We start from the raw sequence: 7,766 nt of genomic DNA, 5'->3' as shown, positions 1-7,766 counted from the left end.
CAAGATGATCTGTATTTATGTTTATCCTTTTTAATCCAATCAATCGATCATTGCCAATGGACTTTCTGGATTTGCCATTGACCCAAATGGTTAATTTATTGTTTTCATATCTAAGTCCAATGTGATTAAACTTAGTGGTGTCAATTTCAATCATGTTTTCTATTTGTGTTGGCTGATTTTGAGCGACTGAATATCCCAGTGAGTTTTCTGCTATGTGCAAATAAATATAATGAAGATTTGCATCCTCAAAAACTAGCAAAATTTCATTTGGTTTGAGATCGGCCAGATCAAATATACTTCGTGGATGGGCGGGCAGTAGATTTGCACCTGGTTTTGCTGATATAAAAAATGTCCAGGGTGTTCTGATTTCAGTATCGCTGAAAGAAAAGGCTAATTCGCTATTTACATCCATAACGTTTAGATCTGCGTCTGGATTTGGGATTAAAGTGACATTTGTTTGTGCATCAACATGTACTGAAGATGTCAAAATGTCATTTTTGTACTCAAGGAACGAATCTTCGATAGTATCATTCTTCTTTTTTGCATTGATTGGAATATATGTTATATGTGTTTCACCGTAAAAGGCAATGTAACGGCCAAGGGCATCTACCTCTTTTATGCGCTGTAGAGAATCAACATATTGTTTGTTTGTAGCATCTCCTTCTTCCGTCGGATCACCAACGTTTGTGATGTTATTGCCACTCATGTGTAATTCACCTTTCATCATACCGCCTGCTTTTGGCAAATACAAATTAGATGTAGAACTTTCTGTTTTTCTTGATACACAGCCAGTTCCAAAAATGCTCATGATTTATTATAATTATTTATTTTTTTTTGCTTAATTACGGATTGGTGCGGGCACATTGCTTAGCATATTTCTGTCCCAGTCTGGCGCGGAATAACGGGGTCCGGAACTACAATCCCTACTGCGGGTTGGGCAGTGCCCTAGTTCCAGGACAATGCCAATAGGCAGTGAGTGATTATTTAGTTTGTGTTTCTTGCCATTTCCCCATTCAATTTTTAGGTCAAAATCAAGCTCATGTATCATTTGGGCTGTTAGTTTTTTGTAAATGGGATTCTCAAAGGGCATTGAGTGATAGCCGCCAAAGAATGTTTCTGATAAGTTGTTTAGGCTGGGCACTGGAAAAGTGGTTAATAGCGTGCTTGGTTTGAGCGTGTTTGTACTAAAGTTCTCAAGATTGCCAGTTGTTGAGATCTCATTCAAATAAATGAGTAAACGCTTTGGGACGAATTCAACGGGCCGATCGCCCTCATAAACCCCATCAAGCCAGCCGGTTTCATCGATTCCAAGTAAATAACGAACTGGTTCTGTCAAAAATATTGAAATTCCTGGAGGGATTTTAAATGTTATGAGTCCCGTCTTTGAATCGGCCTTTATGACAATGCCCTCAACTGATAAAACTTTGGCCAATTGAAGAAAGTTGTACAATCCGGCTTCAACCTTTAATTCGTACGATTGTGTATTTGGTGTGCCCACCCTGCAATTTTGATCTTCGTTAATGTTGTAAAATCCAACCCACATGTTCATGCTTTTAATGGATATATATAAGTTGCCCTCCTCGTTGTCAATGGGCTCTATCAATCTAAACGGTTTGCCTTTTGATATGTCATTAATCGTAAATATCATTTTTTTATTTAACTAAAATATAAGAATGTCAGAAAATAAATTACAGAGTGGAGTGCCCAATGCGTTCAAGTATTCTCCTAAAAAATATAAGACTGGCAATTATACGCCAAAGCGTAACTTTAGTTTAGTGAACCAGACCATCCAAGTCAGCAAAAATAAAAGTTTTAATGTAAGATTTGAGAATATTTGGCTATCGTACAAGCTGCCCGATATTACTTCAGCAGAATTATATGACAGATGGATCAAAAAGCCAATGTTATTTTGGCAAAATCAGTTAAATTTTGCAGCTTGGTGCGCCACATCGGGTTGTGGAGTTTCAGTTAATGACCATTTGCGGCACAAAGATCCCATGGTTCAGCGGTTTTATAGGTTTCATACTTATTTTCAGATACGGCGCATTCTCATAGAGATTGGTGCAACTTTGCCTTTTGAGAACAACTTTGACCCAGTCAATAATACGCTTGATGTTACAGGATACAATAGAATTTGTACCGAATTTGGCATCAGGAATAACGAGGATTGGCGTCAGAAGTTTGATCAGTCGAGAGGTATGGGCACAATGTACTATTGGGAGGGACAACATTCATTGCCGACCGATGTGAGCGATCCAAAATATAAGGGAAAATTTGGCACTGGGGACTTTGATCCCGCAGATAAGGGTCAAAAATTTACACCAAACAAGCCCAACATTAACCTTTGGACTAACCGATACGATTTTTGGCGCGGTATTAAGATTTATCCACCACGTCGCATAAAGTATATTCGCCAATCGTTCAAAACGCTGCCTGATAAAAATGGGGTCTCTGTTGTGGGCACTTTCATGCTTGATAAATCGGTTGGATTAACAAGGGCTGGCATCGTGCGTATAAATGAATCAATAAGGGTCTATGTGTATGCCATTTTGAGCGCCCAGGCAACAACAAACACAAACATAACCGACGATGGATTCCTTGCACAGGCCGAATTTGTGAACATTGTGTATGCGCTAATTGGACGTGAAGATGACAACATTTCAGCGGATCTAAGAAATTTCCAGAATGCAATAAAGTATTCGCGCGTTGCCGAAGAAATAACGAGCTACAAAGGTGAGTTGCCACATGCGACAAGCAAGTTAGACTTCGTTGTTGGCGTCGGGCTACATTTGATGCCTTCTGATATGACACTACACTTTGATGGCAACAATTATCACAATGATACAGTTTTGGCCCAAGAAGAGTACCATTTAGGCATTAATGATGATGTTAATGCTGAAAAAAAAGAAGAAGTGGAAGACAGGGTTGCACCAATTGAAAACAATTTTGATTTTCCAGATGATCACCCAAAAGTTACACCACTTCAACTTCCAACTGAAGACGAAATCGAAAATAAAAGGGATCCATTTGATTTCCCAGATGCGGGTGTCCATCTTGATGATCCAGATCTTCCCAACACGGGGTATGAGGCAGAACGGGGTATGGGGCAGAGCCCCACCCATGAAGAAATAAAAACAAGCCTACTAATTTGTGGTGGTTTGGGCGCACTAGCGTTAATGTGGTTAATCAGATAGTTACTTCATAATTCTGACAACGGCTTCATAAATGAATGCAGCTGCAACAAGAATAAGTGTCCAAAGATTTTCAGCAATAAACCCCACGGCAGTTGATGCCGATTTAAACACGAAATTTAAGATAGTTCCAATGATGCCCGGAAGTGCGGCCAATGCCTTATCACCCAGCTTCAAAAGGAAACTTGCAAATCTGTTCAATTGTTTGATAATCCATTCTTTTGTGCCAGGCTTTGGATCAGGTTTTGGATCAGGCTTTGGATCAGGCTTTGGATCAGGCTTTGGATCCGGTTTTGGATCAGGCTTTGGCTTGGGCTTGGGCGTTGCTTTGTGAATAGCAGCTGTTGCCCGTTGCACAATGGCGTCAATAATAAGCCCAAATGCCGTTAGCACTGCAACAATAGTAATTCCCTTTTCACGAAACACAGTGCGAATTTTATCACCGATTGTTAGTGTAGGATTGAGCATTTCATCAGTTTGATTTTTAACAACAACAAGTTCGTCATTTTCAACTTGTAATTGACTTTTTAGAGCTTCCCGCAACAGATTTACTTCTTCGGTTTTTTGGGCGATATCTCTATCAATTTTATCATTTACGCGCTTCGTGTTTGGTCGGGTCCTTTCATTTTTTAAGGCCTGAATTTCTTCATTAGTAACTGTGATTTCACTATGAATCCGGAAAGTTTCACCCGCTGGTGTTTGCAGAAATTTATCTATGCCGCCCAAATCACGAATGTAGTGATATTGTTCATTAGTGATGCCTCCCCTATTTTCGGGATTTTCAACAACAACTCGCAGCCGCTCAATTTCTTCACTTAAATTTGATATTTGACTGTTTGCCGTTTGTATTGTGGATTCAGTTGGGTTGTTGGTTGCTTTTTGGACTGTTGCCGCGGCCTGTTCGGCATTAGCGTTCACAGTGCTCAGTGATTCTTTAACAGGCGTTGCTAGTTGAGTATTGGGCCTTTTGCCGGGTTCATAAGTCCCTAACATAAGCCCGCTGCGAATGAATTCGGTACCGCCTTGTCCCATGGGAAGTTGCCTTCCAAAGTCACTTCTTATCGTTTCGACTGATTTAATTACGTTTTTATTTCTGGCTGTCGTCAATTCAACGGTATGTCCTTTCCAAGTTGCTAAAATGGCGCCATCTTCATTCATATTGATACGTGCGGCCTCTACCATAGTCTTTTCAGATTGAATCCACGCTTTATGAAAATATTAAATACTGCCTTCGTAGCGATATTATTTCTTTTTTCTTGTATTTCAGCCAATCGGCTTTGATATTCTCTTTGAATTCTTCTTTCTTCAACTTTCCGTTCACCCGCTGGTGTATCATCTCGTATTAGTGCATTTAGTCTTTGTTCTAAATTAGCATTTTCTTTGTCGTTGAGTTGTCTCAGTTCTTCTTGTAATTGGTTTATTCTAGTGCGATCCTCATCAAGAATATCATCTGAGAATGAAGTTTCTTCATAGGCGGGTTCTTCGGCAAGTCCACCAAAATCATCTAGTTCGATAGCTTCTGCCATAATTATTTTTTATTTTTATTTATACACAATAAATAAAAAATGAATTCTAGCAAGTATGGTAATATGTTAGATCCTAATAGAAAGATGAGAATTCCAAAAGGACTCAAGGGTGAGCGCATGTCAGTTTACAACACACACAATCCTGACACAATTAATCCAAATGACATATTAACTGTGAGATTCCCGGACTTGGGACCACATGATGTAATTATTCCTGGCTCAACAAAGCTATCATTTAAATTGACACTTTCTGGAACTGACGCCAATCGCACAATCGTCAACAACTTGGGTCGTGCAATCGTAAGCAAAATTGAGGTGAAACTAGAGGGCCAAAGCGTGTACACTCTCGATGCCGCCAATGTTTTCAATTGTTATAGTGATTTGTGGATGACATCACAAGAGCGCGAAAATGGTGTATATCAGGGCATCCAATCAGAGGCCGTTCGTAAAATTCGAATTAATGCTGGTGATAAGGGCGCAGTTGCAGCTGATGTCGCAGTTGGTGAGGCATATGGCAACTATTTCTATATTCCACTAGATTTTGAGCTACTGGAAACTCACATGCCATTCCATCAGTATGATCTCAAAGATAGATTATCATATGAGCTGACCTTTAACGATTATAGCAAAGTGATTGTGTCAAGCAATACTGATGCAACTTATACTATTTCGGGTATCAGTATGGAATTTGAAATTCTAAAGTCCGCTGAATTGGCCCAAGAAATCAAAGCTAAGCAAAATGGTTCCAATGTGGTATTATATGATCGTGTTATTCGACATACAAAGATGCCTCTTAATAAGAGCGATACTACTTGGAACATTGTGATGGCGCCTCAAGCACACTCAATGAAAGGCGTTCTTATGATATTTGTTGATCCGGCAGATGGGCCTTTCGATTGGGATAGCGAAAAGTTCTACAATCCAAAAATCACAAAGGTATCCACCACAATAGATGGCAGGCCCAATCAGATTTATTCTAGTGGCATGAAAGCCCATCAACAATTTCATGAAATTAGCAAGCATTTTGCAGACGGCAAAAATCGCATATCCACCAACACTGCAAAAGAGCTTGATTTGGCAGATGTGACAGTGGCCGAATATTTCACAGACAAGTATGCCCTTTGGATTGATTTCCGTAGCAATGATGATCTGACACTCCATGGCAGCGGTAGACGTATCGAAGGAGCATCACAATCCCTTCAATTTGAGATCGAAAAGAAGGCTGAAGCGGCTGGAAATTTGGATGCGTACATTTTCTACATTGCCGACGCTCAACTAAACTTCAGGGCTGGACGACTTGTAAGTGTCGTATACTAATATGGGGGCTCTGCCCCATACCCCCGTGTTAGGATTGTTGCCCGTGTTAGGGATGGGGTTGCACACTGGGGGCTGCACCCCCCACACCCCCGCGTTAGGGGATTTAAAAAAAAACACAAAAATAAAAAACAAATGTATAGAGAATGAACCAAACAAGTCAGGAAAAAAGTCATAGCCCAAAAAAGCCCCGTGCGGGGTGTGGGGTGGCAACCCCACTCCATTGTCCAGTTGAACGCCCTCATTCGGCCATAATTTGCGGCGCAACAGATTGTGGCAAGACAGAATTCTTGCTAAATTTGCTAGAAAGTGAGAGAAGGTTTAAGTTTATTTTTATTTTTTGCCCCACAATTATGGCAAACAAGACATACCTAGCACGAAGATGGCTCTTTAAAGATGAGCGTGTAATATTGATAAATCCAAATAAGGAGGGCGGATTAGACGGAGCCTTAAGGAAGTATTATTATCTCATTGCTAGGCAGAATGATGGTGAGAGTCTTTTCGTAATTGATGATTGCAGCGCAATGAAAGACTTAACAAAAAAGGGACAAATGCTTTCTGAAATTACGTTTTCGGGGCGTCATTATGGAGTTTCTATGTGGATTTTGACACAAAAGTACAATTCTGTTCTTACTGACATTCGGGAACAAATTAAGTGGATGGCCCTCTTTTATTGCAAAGATCGCGATAGCTTTGGAAATGCCCTCAGGGAAAATGATGTTATACCTTCAGAAGACCGAAATCGAATGCGTCAATTACTTGCAGATCACAAACATTCAAAGCTCATTTTGAAGATGGATCAACCTACTGCATATTGGTGGAAAAGATAAATAAAATGTGTTTTAATATATGAATATTATATGGGGTGGGGTATGGGGTGTAACCCCATTATTGAGTTAGTGAGCGTATGTGCAAATGTATGTATCATTGTTATATCCTCGTGGTTAATTGTTAATTTTTTTTGGTTCAAAAAATGGTTTAGTAAATATAAAATGAACGATACGGATATTGACAAGCTAATTTGTGAAATAGATAATGATGTTCAAGAGACAGACACGGCAGTTGACAATACCATGAGAGAGAGGCTTATGTCTGTTGTTTCGGGCGGCAATGCAAAGCAATATTTAGGCAAAGCAATAACAACCGCCGAACTAGAAAAACTAGACGACAAAGACCTAACAAAACTGTACGTCCGCTATGAGGCATTTATTGGCGGCATGATGACAAAAACAATAAAATCAGCATTTTGTTCAGCTTACACACAAATTGTTAAAACGCTGACTCCACAAGTTTCCCAAGGGCGCTTTATCCTGGAGGATGCAGACAGATTAACCCAACAGCTAATAGAAAACCCCATTATTAACCTCACTTTGAGCACATACACCAGCATTCTTTATCACAATTATGGAGCTTATTTGGCCCCACTTACGGCAACCTTGTTGACTAGTGAACATATTACCAGAGGGCCTACAGAGACTGAGCCTAAAGAAATCCCGACCGAATTACTCAGTAATACCGAGCAATTACCGGTAGAAGAGGGGTAATTACTAGTAAATTAGAGGTAATTACACATAATAATTTTGGAATAACAAAATTTATCATAATAACATGACAGAACCAACAGTCGAATCAAAACACGGGGTTGCACCAACGCCTGTGCCAGAACCAACGCCTAAGCCTGAGCCTGAGCCTAAGCCTGCACTTGTTCACGTAAAGAACCCAAAACGCCAAGCAG

This window comes from Amphiura filiformis, chromosome 3 (assembly GCF_039555335.1).
Source record: "Amphiura filiformis chromosome 3, Afil_fr2py, whole genome shotgun sequence".
Lineage (NCBI taxonomy): Eukaryota > Metazoa > Echinodermata > Ophiuroidea > Amphilepidida > Amphiuridae > Amphiura > Amphiura filiformis.
The sequence above is the reverse complement of the archived record's forward strand: the minus strand, read 5'-3'. Positions refer to the sequence as shown.